General features: G+C 29.9%; 1 pseudogene; it reads right to left on the bottom strand.

Annotated features, from left to right (window-relative positions):
• Window positions 1-6: 6 nt before the first annotated feature.
• On the bottom strand, window positions 7-17630 carry LOC113382225 (annotated as a pseudogene).
• Between the last annotated feature and the right edge of the window lie 461 nt (window positions 17631-18091).

Raw genomic sequence — 18091 nt, 5'->3', positions numbered from 1 at the left:
TTTTCATAACCATATCTGATGGTACACCTTTGGATTCATAAAATATGAAGCAATAACCCTTTCAGCAACACACCTCTGTTAGCCAACCTTGCTTGATGGAAGAGGAGCTTCTGTTTTTCCATTTCTTGTTCCTTTAGATAAAAATATTTAAATTATTGAATACTTGCTATTGTATTAGTGATAAAATGAGAATTATACTGACGTGGATTGATGCTCCTCCTTCACCTTCTTCTTCTTCTTCATCACCGCCTTCCTCTTCTTCTTCACCACAAGATTTGGCGACAATAAAGCATAGCTCATGTACAAAGGATCTTCCTAAAATTAAAATTGACGAATCTTTGGTTAACGTTTTTACATAAGTAATGCAAAGTTGATACGTTAACATATCCTCATGTGATGCATTGTTCTAAAAAAAATAAAATAGAATTTGAATATGATTTTACCTGTAAAGCTCCAGATCGTTCAGTCATTGCACCACGACAGAATGTGGTTACTAATTGGGTTAGTGGATCTGGTTTTTCCTTCCTCTTCTTCAACTTCTGCTTTCTTCTTTTCTGCGTCTTCGAAGGATTGCTAGATAAATGAGAACAATTAAATAAAAACACGAAGTATTATTTCATTTATTTACTGCATTTATTAGTTTATTGTTAATTATATGTAAATCTTTTACTTTTCTATATTGCAAGTAAAATCCTGTACTTACAGTCAAATCTTCGATCATCACTTCTTGGCCACGTTTTCATCTTCTAACCATAATTCGTAGTAAGATCTCGCAAAAATTTTACAAGCACGATGCCTGCAAAACAAAAATTGTTTTACCATTAAAATAAAAAATAATAGTAGTAATGGTAGATAATAACACTGGCCAACAAAGAAAATTGTGTAAACGATTTTAGTGCTGTTTTTAAGTATATTTGGAGCGCTGATTTAAAAAATGACATGGTTTTTTATATGAGCTTAAGTTTTCAAGATATGATATATGTTTCTATTCTGTTTGCTTTAAATTTGGTACCTTGGAAGACTGTGCAAAGAAGTTTGCCTAAAGCAGCAATGACGGCACGTTTCCTCTGAATTGATACGACGAACGATAGACTCCTCTGCTTTGAGTTTGTGGATGATCGATCTATTTATACACAATTTTAATAAAATATTACATAAATTTGTACATATTAAATATAATATATGTATGTATGTATACAAAATAATTTTTACCATGTGCAGCCCGTACAGTACTTTCGCCATAGCCACAATTCGATCAACTGTTTCTTCTATGGCCGATTTAACAGGCTCTCCACTTTTGTGAACTTCAGGCTTGTGCTGGATTTCTAAAGATTGTTTGTCCTTTTTGTCCTAATTGGGAATACAAATATGTTGCCAAGACATTTCGTCAGCTGGGTCCCAATTTGTCAGGAAGAGTGAGCTGAGTTTTGGCAAAGTCAAAAACTTGGTCGTCGGGCATTTTCTAAATAAAGTTAAGATATAATATATCTCAAAAGCTATTTATATCTCACGAATCAGTAATGTTAAGTAAATAAAATACCAAAAAATAAAGAGTAAAATATAATCAGGTACTTACTTTCAAGAATCTGTCTTTGCAATGTTGTACCAATTCTTGTTCACGACCAGCAAACAAATTCAATCCAACAGGTAAAAGACGTTTAAGGCAGCAACCATCAAGCTGGCTTGTACTTCTTTGTCTTTATCACGTTTTTTGTCACGGTTCTTTTTCTTTTTCTATTGGAAAAAATAATATTTAATAAATAAAAGTGAAAATAACAAATTTTATTTAACTTTGAAGGTAACTGTACCTTTCCACCACCTTGAGGTGCTCCATCAGTTATAGCAGCTGATCTTCTAGTGGCCGTGGGCATAATCAAAACCTAAAAGAATTTGAAACCACATTATTATAAATAAAAAATATTAATTGTAGTATTAATATTACCATATTATCGATTTCGTTTGCACTGATAAAATTCTGCTCCTCCTTCAAGAAATATTGACTCTTTGACCATGTATTGAAGATTTCTGAAACTAGTTATACAATTCTTCAGCTTCAGGCACATTATTTCTTAGCCAATGATTGCGCTGTAGATCTACATATTTGATGAGTAACGGGTAGAAGGAATAAATATCACGAACCAACAATTGCCAATCTTCTTGGATTTGAGCCTCGATTTGAGATGTATCATCACTGGAGGACTATATACAAACATTGCATGACTTATTAAAATAACACTACAATAACATATTTGTAAAGAACTATCAGAAATTATCTGACCTTAATGAAGCCCCTTAAACTTTCTTCTTTATGGAACATATTATCAGTACGTTTTTTGACACGTTCAGCCAATGGTAAAAATGGATCTTTTAACAATTCTTCTGAACTATTATAATATTTGTTGAGTGTATGTAGCAATTCTTGTCATCCATGGAGCTGATTCATTGCCGATGTTTTTCTTGATCAATTTCAAAACATTTTTCAGAAGTTGGTTCATATGATCGGCTGTGACCATCGTTTACATGATTTCTAGAAGAATTATAAGAGCAAAATATTATTTTTATATTATTTTAATTACATGAACTGACATACCCTCCTGTAGGACTGACGTTGTCTGGTCCTTGGTTCCACCAAAATGGTAAATATGAGCAGAGCAAGGGCAGTATAACATCAATTACATGTTGGCCTTCCGAATATGTCTATAGAAATGTTACCAAAACAATTTAAAATATTACAAAAATTGTCCAGTCCTTAATATATTATTGATGACAATAACAAAAAACTCAAAAGTAACTTTACAAATCTTTTAATGTTATTTTCTTTAATTACCTTGTTTTGATTCCACAAATTGATCAACTTCATTCAGAATTGTTTCTAACGTTTGGCATGGATGTTTCCATTTTCGCCATGATATCTAAAAATAATTTGTATTGAAATTTATAAAACTAGAATACAAAACTTTAAAAAAAAATTAAGAATATTTAATAGAATGATAAACTAAGACCATTAAATCAAATTTTTGTTTACCTTGAGCTTCCAATGAATGATCAGCATTCTATTCAGCAATGAATGTGGATTATGTTATTAGCATGTGGTTCCAGAAATGCTACTGGAAAGTGGAGGAAAATGCTCCCAAACAAGATCCAAGAGCTGGTTTATGACGTTCCAGTTCAGTTTTCAAGTACTTTCTGTCATGGGTCAATGTTAAATCGGTTCCCAAGTATATAAGGATGCTAAGATTTTGTAACTTGCTACTTGGATTTCATCCACTATTATTTTTTTATTAAATTTAGTTACATGAAGATAATTTAAAAATTTAAAATATTTCTATATCATCTTACACAATAGATCAGTTCCATATTCACAAGCTGCAAGATGATCAAACATTGCAGTCAAAACTGGAAGAACAACTGAGTTCACATAAAACAATGATGTTGATGTTTTCAAGTGAGTACCACGAAGATGACTATATTTTCCCTAAAAATATTGACCAAGTCAATAAAAATAATTATATATTGAAAATTATCTTATAGTATTTTTATTACATCTTGCAAGTTGCTAATCGTGTGGCTTAAATCATCAGCTGTGTTATTGAAGAATGTCAACATTGAAGTTCTGATAAATTCAGGACAGTTTTTCACCAATGACCTGAATAAAATATTATTGTTAAGTAAGATAGTTAAGTACTTTAATATTTGTTCTTAATAAATTGATGAATATATAATTACTTTGCATCAATTCCCTTTACTAGGACTTGAAGGCATCTGACGGTTATTCTTACATCGGCTCCAAAAGCTGATAAACGGGTTCTGCAATAATATTTCAAAAATTATTTATAATGATTATATTAGGTATTCACAATGTTATAGTGATGAAATGGCAAAATAAAGCAAATGAAAAATTTTTTAACCATCTAAATACAATTCATTTTTTTTAAATCTTATGGAAATACTTAGAAATCTTGTCAAAGAATCAGTTTTGCTATAGGTTTGCAGCTGCTAGTACAAGTTGTGCTTATTTTTAAATTATAATTGTTATACTTATTTTCTATTGCTAAATTTACCTTAATAAATTAGCCAATTTACAGAACAGAGCTGCAACCATTTCTTTTTCCTTCAAACTTGCTGCTCCAACATTATTTGTAGCAGTAGCCACAGCAATAAAATAGTTCCTGTGAGTACTGAAATATTTTTCCATTAAAGGCAAAACAACTTTAGAGAAAAATTTGATATCTCTTGTGCTCGTTTTGAACGAGGAACGTCTGCTGAATGTTGAAGACGGTTTTAGTAATTTCATGTTGATTGTGGCACGATCCAAATATTGGATAAGTTTTTCCAATAAAGAATATGCAAAACGGAGTTCAATCGAAGCAGCAGCTGTGGTCTGTTCAGTATCGCCTTCTTTTGCTCTAGATGCCCTAAAATTATTAATATTATAAGTAATTTCAAACCATACTTTTAGAACGAGTTATATAAAATTTACCTATGCAATTTGTATCCTTGATATTGTAGATATTTCAAAAATTCTTGGGATCTTTCTCTGTCTTTCCTCTTTTCCTTGTCAGTAAGTAAATCGTAAGGCACAAGTTGAGGATGAATGCCACCTATGAAAAAAGTATTTTTTATATTATTTATATTAATGTTTGTTTATAAATTGTTTAGGTATCTTATTAAGTACCTCCACAAGTAATTAGTTCTTCACGTTTCTTCTTAGCCCAGATATCATGTGAATTTTCTGCCAATCTGGTAAAGAAAGAATATGTTTTTATAATATTATTATTGCGTGATAAATTTTTGTAAATTATTTAAAAATTAAATAGAGATACTTATAATATATAATAATTCAATAACAAAAATAAATAACTGACAAAATAAATAAAAAAATCAGTAAATTAAATCTGAATCTCTCTGATCGAAAAAATAATATTTTATTCAAAGATATATAAAAACAATATTTAAACTTAATACTGTAAAAAATATTGAAAAAAAACTCTAAAAAATATAAACTTTACATTTCAAAAATTTATTATAAATAATAATCAATTAATAACATTAATTATAAATTAAGCGTACCTTTCAGCCATATTTTGCATTTCTCTTGATAAAGTGAGATTCGTCATATCAACTGGATGTGGATTGTAATTGAATGTATTTGTACTTTCCTGAAACATAATATTAAATATATTTATAATTAAATATAAATTAATTAATTTAAATACAATGTTTTAACAATTACAAATCGAACTAGTGGTGCACGGCAACGTGCCTTAGAGCAAATCGCTGGAACTTCGCGTAGCAAAAATTAATATTTTTTGAATCTCTGGCAAAATTAGGTTTTTCAGAATTTTGAAATTTTTGAAAAATATTGACTTTTATGAAAAATTTGTTTTTTTTTATATTTCGAAATTTCTGTTATATTTTAAATTTTTCTGAAAATTTTAAACATGGCTGTTTTTGAGGAGAAACATTGAAGCGCGTAAGCGTCGCAATGCGGTCTAAAAAGTTGGTACTGAATAAATAGAAATATAAATAAAATTTATACTTATTAATAACATTTCTATAACATATCTAAAACCGCTGGACCTACCTTTGCAAAAATTTGATTATTTTTATCCCGTATCTTCAAAACGCCTAGACATGCTCTTACCAAAAACTAATCAGCACGTCTCCTTATCAATACGAACCAAATGTTTTTGAAATATTCAAATCAATTGAGGCGTGTTCCCGAAATCAACGACAAAAAATTGTTCCTGCATACACACACATACACAAACATGCATACATCCCTTTTTTCTAAGGTATGCCAAAATATTCAGAAACTTTTGAAATTTGAAGATATATACAAATTTTTATTTTCGAATTTTTTGCGATTACTATAACTTTCCCTATTAGAAGTTAATAAATGCATATGATATAACTTATGCATAACTAATTGAACATATGTATTTGTATATTAATGGTCCAATTTTGTTCTGAACATAATATTTTCAACTTTTTATTTAATTAACTTTTCGTATTAATTATTACCTTAATATCTTTATTATTATATCTATTTAAGAAAAAACTTACGCCTGCTTTTGATGATCTACGCATAGAACCACCTCTAGTATGAGGAGTATCTACTTCTGAATGCTCTACAGTCCAGCCAATAGCAAGTAAAGCTTTCAAAGATTCACGTACAGGCTCCTTATATCTTTCCTTTTCCTAAAAAAATGTCACATTTTTAAGAATTAAAAAGAATTATAGTTTAATTTATAATTTAAAAAAAATGGAAACATTATTGTGATTTTTAATTATGTTATTTATTACTTACATAGTCATTGAGCATATTATAAGGCTTTAATCGTGGATGATTTTTTGTGAATCCGACCAACTATCACCATGAACCCAGCCACCTTCTAATTTTCGAGATGCCCAAGCATCATGGTAATGTTCAGAAAATTGCTGAACTATGCTGTTCAAGTCATTATTTAAAATAACAGAAGATGTATTGATGGGTTGAGGATTGTACTGTGGGTTGTCAACACCTGAAAAAAAATCATTAAAAATAAATATAGGCAGAATATACTGTTAGTCTTCATAATATCTGATGTATTGTTGGCTTAATTTTAAATAAATAATTTAGAATATATTTAGGATATAAGATAATAGTGAAGTGGTCAATGAAGGTAATGTTTCAACTTATTTCTATCATCATTACCTGATGTGTCAGTTGGTTTTCCGTAAAATTCATCGTCATAATTTTTAGATAATGAGTAATCAGGTGGCAAAGCACAACCGATGGCTGTAAGACAAGGCAAAGCTTTTCCGAAAAGTTCAGGTTCGTAGTCCATTTTACTCAAAGAATCGAAAATATTTGAGAACAACATCATAGTAAGACGTTTTTCTTCATCCGAAGACGATCCATAGGCACCTTGACCACTTGTAGATCCGTAATACTTTGCACAACGATCGTAGTGCAAAGTCAATAACTGGAAGTGGAAATTAAATATTATTCTTAGTTTGTATTCCTAAATATAATATAAAAAATTGTGCAAACAGAGTCCCATCATATTTACATAAAGATATTTATTTAGTTATTTTTATTTTCCGCAAGGAAGTTGTTATCAGTATTAACAAATATTATTGTAAGCCCTTGTCAAATATCATATTTCATAATTTGTATAAATTTAGCAGAAATATTGTATACATTTATATTTAACATTAATTAATAATTAGTCAATTATCAATATATTACGAATTATTTATTTCTTTATTTATTCTCAAGAATATTACTTCTAGATAGATATATTTATGTAAAATCACATATGTATATTAGGATGGTCCTTAATATGGATATTTTCGATTTTTTTTTGCTTCCAGGAACTCAAATTCTTCTAAATTGAAACTAGTGGGGCGCATGGCATCGTGCCTTAAGGCAAATTGCTGGAACTTCCGTACCAATGGTTATTATTTTTTGAAAATCGAAGCACGTAAGCGCCGCGGATTTTGAATATCGAAGCACGTAAGCGCCGCGTCGCCGTCTAACAGATAAACATTGGTACGGAACCCATAGGAATGTAAACAAAATTTATACTTATTGTTAAAATCTCCATAAAATATCTGATAATTTGATATGCATATGTCTAATGATCATTTTTGCGAATTTGATCATTTAAAATGGCTTTTTTTTTACTTTTTTCATTAGATCACCGAAACCACTAGACCTGCTTTCATGAAAATTTGACCAATTCTTCATCTTGTCAATACAAGTAAAATGTTTTTTCAATTATTAAAGTCGGATGCTCCGTTCTATTAAAAACGGAGTTACCATTTTTGGCACGTCTTCTTATCAATACGAATCGAATGTTTTTTGAATTATTCTAATCGGTTGATCGGTGTTCCCGAAATCGTCGACGAAAATTTGTATCCGCACACACACACACACACACATACATCCATTTTTTCTGAGGTATGCCAAAATATTCAGAAACCTTTGAAACGTAAAGATATATAAAAATTTTCATTTTCGATTTTTTTGCGATTACTATAACTTGCCCTACGAGAAATTAAAAAAAAATTACTGAAAGTTTTAGCTCTTTATATTAACTTTAAGATAGTCGTCACTCCAACCAAAGTTTTTTATGGAAATAACATGTTTTTTTTTGTCAATTTGGAAGAATTTAAGCCCCTGAGAACAAAATCTTCGAAAGCATCCATATTAAGGACCACCCTAATATACGTATGCATATCTGATCTTACGTATATATATCTAGTAGAATATTTTCTATATATCTAAAATTTTAATATTTACCCTCAGGGCTACAGTTGTATATTCAGAAAGTTTTGAAACATCAACAGTAAGTTTTCTTAAAAGTTTCAGTAACATTGCAGGTTGTAGTTGAGAAGTCAAAGCAACCAAAAAGTCAGAAACTGCTTCACGTTGGCCTTTTGTCAACATACGATTTTTAGACAATCTGTAGAAATAATACAATAAAAATTTATTTGATAGAATCTTCTACACAATAATTAAAACAATATGAAAATTTGGTTATATGAACAATCAGAAACAATTCCAAATGCAGAAATAAAAAACCTCACAACCAAGGTTTACTTGAAACAATATAGTATAACAGTTTAAGGAAAATAAATTTGAATATATATATATATATATATATATATATATATATATATACATGTAGTAATAAGTTATTTACCTATAAACGGTGTGTAAAGTTGCATCTAGTAAACTGGCGTAATTTTCTGCTTCACCATAAAACTTGGAATGCTGAATCAGTAATGGTAAAATAGAGTTGCCAATATATCTATTCATAGACAAAGCCATGTCACTTTCTGAACCATCATTCTGTAAATATTCAAAAACAAAATAAAAATATATAAAACTATTGGTTCTGGTGAAAGCTGGAAATTTATAGTATAATATACCATGCTATATTAAATAACTAAATATAAAATGCAATTTTACGATTGTTGTATAATTAGAAAGAAGTATTATTATTGAATATAATATCGGTAATTTATTTACCCTGTCTAACATGGTAGCTGCCCTCAGGTCAGGAAGAAAAGCTTCTTCTAATAATCTGAAGAACAACTCTTGGGTTTCTATACCGTATACTCTTTCCAAGAAGAGTACAACACTTTGTTTATGACCAGGAATCAGACCACTTGGCATGTCTAAAATAAATATAAATATAATAAAAATGATCTATATATTTTGTTTTATTTTTGATTTAATACAAATTTTTAATTTGTGGGCAAAAAGTAATAACCACTTTTTTAAAAATGTTAAGAAAATTGTGATAATTATTTTGAATTTTTTTAATGAAAGAGAAATAAATGCTCATATTTTTTATTTTGTGGTGGTAAATACAAGTTTATTGCATACCTGATTTGGGTTTCTCTTCTCCAGCAGCTGGATTTTGAAGAGTAAACTTCAAACTTAATACTCCCTGCAAATCTTCTAAAGGTACCAGAGATCTCAAGATAGCACGCGCTCTAAGGGATTCATTTTTGCCCTATGCAAAAATAATTTAAATTAAGCATTTAGTTCAATATTGAATTTGATAACTAAATGTCAAAATTCAAAATCCGTTCTATAAAATATATATGAATTGGTACAAGAAATATATTTTGATAATACCTGATCGATAACAGCCGTGTCTGGTGCACAACGTCCAAGTAAATCAACAAGAGTACAGTAGAAGTTTAATATAGCAGCACCAGTATCGATATAATCTTCATCTTCATCACTTTCTGGTAATGGATGTGAAAAACTAAGACCTGTGATTGTGCCTTCAGCTTCGTCCATCATTTTTCTACGATCAGCTATACGCTCAGACATCTAAAAATAAACATAATTTTTTGCACATTTTTATAAAATAAGTATTAATACTATTTATATTATTAATGCTCACTATATTATTCTCATTTTATTACCTTATTTGCATCCATGATGGCACGTAAAAGACCTTCACCTTCTCCTCTCAAAGCTGGGCCTAAACATTCTGGTCTACGAATCAGCAATCTGATGACCAAATTGGCGTTTTCTTCTACACTTTCTCCATTAACCTGTAATAATATCAGGATTTTTTAAGATAATATTTGAGTAAAAACAATCAACAATTAATTAATTATTATAGTTTTAATTATTATGACTACGTTTTCTTTACCTACTCCACGCCAAATAAATAACAAACTATTATTTTTGATAAAGTGTAATAAATTGCAATAGTTTATTATTATTATTAATTATTTATATATTTTTAACTTGTAATTTTGTTCTCACATAATTTTATTTTAGCTTACCCAAACACAGAATCTTAAGAAATCCAAATAACGTTCTCCCTCAACTGGATCCCAACCCAGATCTGGATAACCTTTTTCGATCAACTCTGAGTTACTTTGGAGACCGCATCGGGACAAATATATTGCAATTTTCTCGAGATAATGCTCTCTATGAAATAACAAAAATATGAAAATATAATATGTATATATTAAATATAATGCGTCTCAATTACTACCTCAAAGCCAATGCCAGTTCAGTGTTCTCCATCAAACTTGAATAGGCAACATCCAATGGTGTGCTGCCGCGAAGACTTGGTCTTGATAACAAAATATTTGAATTTTCTAATAAGAAATCGAAATGGTCGAACATAGCCTTTTGATTTTGTCTACCAGTTCTGCAGAAGTAGCACAAGAAGCGACAACAAGCTACAACCATTTCGTGAGACGTATCTTTTTCTTTGACCGCGACCTGAAAAAAAGATAATTAATATTATTGGCTAAACGTAAAAAATACATTTTAATATATTGAATTATTTAGAAAAAAAAGATGGTAACCTCTCCTCCTTCAGCACCTTGTGCAGGTGCATCACTTTGTGCTTGGGCTCTGCGGCCTAAAGTGTTCATCATCACAGCCATGACGTTTTCATGGACACGAAGGACTCTGATTAAATCAGGATGTTGGAAGAAAGTGTGATTGTTTACAAGTTTCCTAAAAATATTTTAAAAAAATAAAACTGTCAATTATGGCAATGCCAGGTGCTATTGAGCTTCAATTCATAAGATATTAAATTTGAAAGTTGAAATTAGTTCTAAGATTACCAGAGTCTGGTCCTCATAAGTTCTTCTTCCTCCTGACTCATTTGCACTGGCAGAAGAGCACGAATTTGACTCAAACCGACCCACATTTCTGCAACATCTTGTCGTGTTTTGGCATTTATCACATAAGTTTTAGCAAGAGCACGTATTAATTCACCAACTGAATCGTACTGTCTTACTAACAAACTATAATAAAAATTCAGAATTCATTACAATTTAAAAAAGATATTTATATATTATTACCACATCAATGACTTCAATAGTGTCATAACGAAAAATCTTCTCATTTTACCTGAACATTTCTCGTACAAGTTTTGGAGTTTCAATTTGAGATTCCTCAGCCCAAGATACAATTGTTGATATAAGAACCTTCCTAAATATTTCTTCAGGAGATTTTTTCTCTGGTTCTTCCTCCTGTTGTTGATCTTCCAATTCTAGATCTTTGACTGTATTGATAAAATTAAATAGCTTCTTGATTTTACCAGTCCTGGATTCATCCACAGCAGGCTAAAAATGATAGCCAAATTAATAAAAAATACTACTGGCAATTTAGATTTGTATTTACCTCCTCTGGTTCAGGTTCTTGTAATGCTGACAAAGACACGTGTGTCATGAGTTGCTCATGGAAAGTATTCATTCTTTCTCTTAGGTCATCACCACAAGGGCAGTTTTCCTTATCCTCTTCTTCCAGGTTTTTAAAACCTTAATAAAAACGTGAAAAATGTTGAGATATTTTGGTGGTATAAAAAAGTATATGTTCAAATTAATTGCTTGTTGTTAAAATAAATTTAATATATGTTTATACAATAAACTTACTAAGAATAACATTCATTTGTTCTCGTGGAGGACATCTGAACTCTCTCGTTTTCTTAGCAGCTACCGCACTGGGCAAGTCACTGGCTTTGATATCAATATATCTGATAATGATAATAATTTTTTAAAATAATAAATTATTATGACACATTAATAATGTATAAAATATAAATACAAGCGACCAACATTGTTCAGTATATAAATAAAAAAACAAAACCATTTAAACATACAATTATGTGTGTTATTAGATATGTATAATGATATTTTATTAATTTAATTTTAGATTTACCGTCGAAGTTGATCAGCTTGCAAATCGGCAACAAAATCGTGGCCGAAAGCAATTATGGCTTCTACACGATGTCTTAGTTGAATATCATTCAAGTGGTGGAGAAGGTAGCACATCTGAAGTTTGGCTCCTTCAGCCATCTTCATATGTAGAAGACCTTTTCGGTGTTCATCCTTACCATCTAGTAACAAAATCAACAAACCAAATAATTATAAAATATTTAGAAAATATAACAATATGTATATATGAAAATAATAATCAATTACCCTTTTCAAAGTTTGGATCCCATGTTTCAGGATTAATCATTATCAACAATTTCTCAATATCTTCATCTGTGAGCATACCGACGAGAAGTAACCTATCGGTAAGTTTCAAGAGAGGTCTGAAAGATAACTTATTATTAGTAATCGAAGTAATAAAATATATTAATAAAATATGATTATAATTTGTACAGAAAGAGGTTTTCATTGCTGCCTCCAATTGGATCTCTGTTGTGGACTTGATTAATTTCTACGGCTTCTGCAAGAGCAGTCATCACAAATTCACGAACCACACTCAATGGAAAATAGGGCGAATACAGATTCATAATTGGTGGTATATTGTCTCTAAAATAAAGAAAAAAACTAAATTAAAATAAAACTAGTGGTGCATGGCATTGTGTCTTAAGAAAAATTGCTGAAACTTCCCGTACCAGAATTAAATACTCGAGCAAAAAAATAATGATAAATAAAAATTTGTCAATGATTAATAACAATTGTTTTAAATATTTTCAAAGAGATAATTATGATTAAATTATGAACTATATATTTATTCGTTCATGGAATATACAGTGACAATCTTATCGCTCTAAACTTCTAAAAATGTTTAGATTAAGCAGACAATCCATCTGAGGATATATTTCTTACGATTACAATAACGCATATAAAACATATTAATTTTTCGGCGAAATTGTTAATTTAAAATCCATATTGAAAGTATAAAACTTTGTATATTTTTGAAAATTATGAAATTTTTTTTTCTAAAAAACAAGTAAAATGTTTTGTGAATCATTCAAATCGGGGGCCGTTACCTTATAAACTAAAATACCATTTTGGGCCTGTCTTTGCCAAATTCTAATTAGCACATCTCCCTATCAGTAGGAGTCGAATGTTTATTAAATCATTTAAATCGCTTGATTCATGCGCCCGAAATCTTGGATGAAAAATTGTTTCCAAACATGCACACACATACATAAATCATTTTTTTAAGGTATGCCAAAACGTTCATAAACAATTAAAACGTAAAGATATGCAAACATTTCCATTATCGATTTTTTGGAGATTACTATAACTTACCCTACGGGAAGTTAAAAATACTTTAAAAATAAATATTATGTTAGGGTTAGGCGGCTATGTGCAATTGTCAGAATATAATATAATTGTTTCAACTTGATCAAATGTTATACAAAATAATAATTTATTAGAAATAACATGTTTATCTTGAAAACGTTAGACAGAGGGACCAATTCTGCCGCTAAACATACAAATGTTATGGCAAGGCTATGTTATAAAGAACTTCCATACAAATTCGTTCTAAATATCGATAAAAATCATGGATTTGCTGTGCAGTCAGGCGAATTTCTCAGGTTGTCGGATAAAAAACATAACTTAGAAATGGCACAAATGTCAAAAAACGATGTTAGGTAACAGGGCGTTTCTGACTCGTCTTTATAACATACGAGTTACGTTACAGTTTAAAACGCCTGGATTCATACTAAATACATAATATTTTGACAGTATTCAGTATGATTCAGTACCATAATGTATGAAGGTTGTACTGTAACATGGCCTTGCTATAATATTTATCTGTTATGCGGCAGAATTGGTCCCTAAATTATCTACTTACGAAATATCAGTCATTTTCATTTGTGGTCTCACAGATTCGGTCTTCAGCGATCTTAAACTATGTTTCATATCAGTGTCCTCATAAAGCTCCTTAGTTCAGGACCCAAAGGAATAATATATTCATTTTTGCACACCTCCCTAAAATATTCAAAATAATGTTAACCCTTTGTCACTTCATATTTTGTTCATAAATAATATTTAAATTATTATTACATTGTTGTGGCATGTGACTCTAAATGTAAGGCTATCAATAAGTCGTAGAATCCTTGACGAAGTGGTCCACTCATATATTCTGATTTTATGGCATACAAAAGTTGTTTTTGGTCTACGTGAATGCAGAGAGCATGTGCAGCACTATAAATAATATATGTAACAGAAAAAAATCACTACAATTTGAAAAATTTGAAAAAAATGTATTTTCATGAAATATCAAATACTTTTATAATTACCGATAATTTGATTGATAACATAACGCCGCATATAAAGTTAAAGTGTGTGCATGGAACCCAAGCATTCTTTCATTTTCAATCAATTCTAAAATATCGATACATCGATCTTCTTCAGGAATATGCAAAGCCAACATTGATACAGGATCTTCACATAACATAGACCAGCCTCTGATATCTGACAATTTCAATGCATGGACATGCAATGAAACATTTGGTACCTGGTTGAACAAAAATATCAAAAAGTGTTAAATCAAACCTATTTTTTTTTAATAATTCCATTATATTTACCCTGGCCCATTGATGCGGCTTCAAACACTGAACCTTCAACCTAGGAGGAAATTGTGGAATAGCATGCTTGTCACCAGTTGGCAACACGGCTGCCGAAAGTGGCAACGTGGTTGCAGTTCTGCCCAATTCAATTTGCAGCATATCTTGGAAGTGGCTTCAACAAAAATAGCTGGGAACAGTTTAGTTTCTGGTTCCATATGCCATTTGTGTGAAGTTTCTTTCCTTCACATGTAAAGGTGATGCAGCCAGTAGCCGTATCAACGAAACAACAACAAACATACCCTAAATAATTAAATCATTCAAACGAAAAGTCTGATTTGACAAAAATAAAAAAAAATTTACAACTTACCTGTGAAGCTCCTTTTCCTGATGCATCTTGAGTGACTTCATTGTAAAGTTCATCTGCACGAACCATGTAACAACTTTGTCTTTCAATACTAAAATTAATCAAGTATAATTATATTATAAACTTTAATTTTTATTGTTTTGTCGCTGTATTATCGTATTTATTATTTCTACTTACTTTTCTATAATTCTTTCATATTCATCTTCAATAATTACTGAGCCTCGCCTTACTTTGCTCTGATTGAATTCTTTGCTATGTAGATGGTATTGAGTTGTTACCCAACCAACATATACATGAGTAGGATCTGTAAAGAATTTATAGAATAATCAGACTAGTCTATTTTATCATTAATAAACTGGATTTGTAAGTCATCGACGAATAATATTATTCTATGACTTGTTCTTCAAGTGTATTTTATTGCAAAGAAAAATTCAATGTTTAACTTGTAGCTCATGAATTTTAATTTTGAAGTTTTTACCTTGACCAGGATAAATTCTGACACCATAAAAATATTCATTAATCAGTTTTAGGCATTCTGCATCATAAACTTCATTGCCAATGGATTCAACTCCAGTACTTGCAACTCCTAAAGACATCGCTTTGGGACCACCAGTTGCTGGAGGCTGACCTCTAAGATCTCCCTAAGAGAAGAATAATATAACAAATTGTTATACAGTTTATAGTTACTTATATTAAGCATACTATTATGTTTATTTATAAGTTTATATTGAAATAATGGTAGTAATGGATATTATGTTTCTAACCTGTGATATTCGAACTGTTGGCATTCTGGCAAGCAAGTTGCTCTGCGCACCTATAGAAAATTAATTTAAAATATAATTTTTTAAATTTATATTTAAATTTGAATTTAAATTTTAATTAAATTAATATATTTAATTTATGACAATATTTGAAAGTATTGCAAAAATTAAAAACATAGTATAGTTCTTCAGTTTCCATGTATTGAACTATAGATCAGTATTATTTTGTATTAAGAATATTAGAATTAGAATATCGACTACTGATTTTTAGCAAAAACTAAGAACATCTAAGAATAAGTATCACAAAGTTATATTTAATATCTAATTAATAATACCGATTGGTTTTCTATCAGCCATTGCGACAGGTTCAGGTGTCCTTGCCTTGGATTTTGATCTTTCGCCACTTTGATCTCTGTTTTTACGAGAGAAAAAATCTGAAACAAATATAGTATATTTAATTCAATATTGCTAAATGATAATTATATATATATTAGAAAATTGTAATTTGTTTGATCAACTAATTACTAGTTATTTTAGTTTTATATATTTACCTAAATGGAGAGCGTCCCCTTTTCTTTTTATCATCTGCATTCATTTCAAGTTCACTAGTTGATCGTTTCATTTTGCCATTAACGTTTAGACCTGAAAATTTGATTATTGTCATCATATTAATTAATAAAATCAATATTATAAAAATGACGTAGAAGCAACTTAAGACATTATATTAGTTACCTCCTTGAGGATCATATGCAGGTCCTGGTCTAGAAAGTGAACCTTTTCTTGGAGGCCGAGCTGGACTTGTTCTCATCATCTCATCAGACTCGACGCCTTCCTCTTCATAGTTACGAGAAATACCTATAATTTAAAAAATATTTATATTTTATTCTTTTAAGCAGTTTGTTATTTGCATATTTAAGATAATAAATATAAAATATTTACCTTTGATGTCATTCATGGTAAAACCACTCTTCATGATCTGTTCCAGATGAGCAGGCGTGGTATTGCTATCGACTTCTGCCATTAATCTATGTTGTCTGATACGGATTTCTTGCCATCTCCTAATTTTCTCACTCTCACTAAATCGTAAATAATTAAAAACTATAATTTACTATTGTATAAATATTCAATTTTAATTCTTACGGTATGAATGCGGATTGGCAAGTTACAGGCAAAGATAGCCTCAAAAACTCCCAATTAGCTTTCTCCATAGTTTCAAAAGTGTTGTGTGAAATCTTCAAACAAGGTGGTGTGTCTGATCCAGCTGGTATACGAGTTACATCGATTTTGGTGTCAGATATATCATCAGTATTTTCGAATATGGGTTGGTCCTTCGTGTACCAATATGTGACTGCACGTTTCATATTCCTAAGAATAATAATAGACATAGTCGACATTTTTTTTATTCTTATTATTCTTTATTTATTTATTCATTTTTTAATTTTTTTATTTTATTTTTTTTTTCTTTTTAATTTTTTTTTCTTGAGTATATCATCTTATTTTATCTACTTACACGCAGAATGGTTCATAACCTTCCTGCAGCCCACAAGTGGTAAAGAATTAAGCTGGTCTACATCTTGGCCATAACATAATCTGGCTTTTTGGCCAACACTTAAAGTACAAGCTGGTACAAAACCCTCTCCTTGGACATCTGCAAATGAGGTCTCACCACCCAAAGCATCCATTAATAATTCTCCATTAAAGAGAAACCTGACAGAATATGAATATTAGTATAAAATTCGTATAAAATATATTTAAGAAACGTTAAATCACAAGCAATGAATTTATGATAGTAATAATTTTTAATCAGCACAAATTTTCAAACTATTTCTATCTACAACAAACCAATTTATTAAACTAAAAATATTATTATGAAAATTAATCTACAAATTTGCAAGCGTAGATAAACAAGTATAAAATTGTTTGGTAACTAAACAATTCTAATGTAATAGTTTATTATAAAATATTATTTTAATTTGGTCTGGTAGCAGATTAATATTTCTGTAGATGTTCAAATTATGATCTATAAACAAATCAAATCAAAACACAAATTTTGTTAGTTAAAACACTCAATTGTTATTAAGGGCTGAAAGTACATTAAATGTTGAGTCATTAAACAATTCACAAACAAACATATGTATTATTTCTAACTACCTTATCTCATAAAATAA

This window comes from Ctenocephalides felis, unplaced genomic scaffold (genome assembly GCF_003426905.1).
Source record: "Ctenocephalides felis isolate EL2017-DRISC unplaced genomic scaffold, ASM342690v1 CF-g0.4_SCAFFOLD_03373, whole genome shotgun sequence".
Taxonomy (NCBI): domain Eukaryota; kingdom Metazoa; phylum Arthropoda; class Insecta; order Siphonaptera; family Pulicidae; genus Ctenocephalides; species Ctenocephalides felis.
The sequence above is the reverse complement of the archived record's forward strand: the minus strand, read 5'-3'. Positions and strand labels throughout refer to the sequence as shown.